The 591-nt window shown below is 28.6% G+C and overlaps 1 non-coding gene across 1 annotated transcript; it reads left to right on the top strand.

Annotated features, from left to right (window-relative positions):
• Nucleotides 1-221: 221 nt before the first annotated feature.
• Nucleotides 222-294, top strand: Trnaa-agc. Its single transcript has one exon. It is a non-coding gene; the product is annotated as a tRNA-Ala (tRNA).
• Nucleotides 295-591: the final 297 nt, after the last annotated feature.

The following is a 591-nucleotide window of genomic DNA, read 5'->3' as shown; positions in this document are numbered from 1 at the left end:
CAACACCAATGTCAATCAAATACTGCCATTATAACGTGGACTTCACTATGTAGTATGATCTACTTTCAACTTTCAGAATTACTTATAAATAACACTGATTCATCCCCATTCAATCAGCTCTGACAAAATGAAGTGAATCTTATTACAGTATACCATTCAACTCAATTGAATACATTTGTGTTGTATTTTTGTATCAAGGTAGATTTCTTTGCTCATCATCCGGGGGCGTAGCTCAGATGGTAGAGCGCTCGCTTAGCATGCGAGAGGTACCGGGATCGATACCCGGCGCCTCCAATATTTTTTTGCAGTTTTCTAACTTTTCAATTTTTTTCCGACAATAATTTTTTAACACTTGAAAATACAATAAATGACTGAAACTAGTCGTGTTTAAAAATATAGCAAGGTACTTTTAATTTTCTATTATTGATTTTTCTAAATAATTTATCTCTTTATTTACAAAATAAAGTATTAACTGTTCAATCTTGTTAAAAATGATCAATCATTAATTTTATTAGTCAAGAAAATATATTTCTCGACTATAATTATTATTTATTAATATAATTATTATTTATTAATAATTGAATATTGAAA

Source organism: Nilaparvata lugens, unplaced genomic scaffold (genome assembly GCF_014356525.2).
Source record: "Nilaparvata lugens isolate BPH unplaced genomic scaffold, ASM1435652v1 scaffold9741, whole genome shotgun sequence".
NCBI lineage: Eukaryota > Metazoa > Arthropoda > Insecta > Hemiptera > Delphacidae > Nilaparvata > Nilaparvata lugens.
This window is presented reverse-complemented; position numbering and strand designations above follow the sequence as displayed.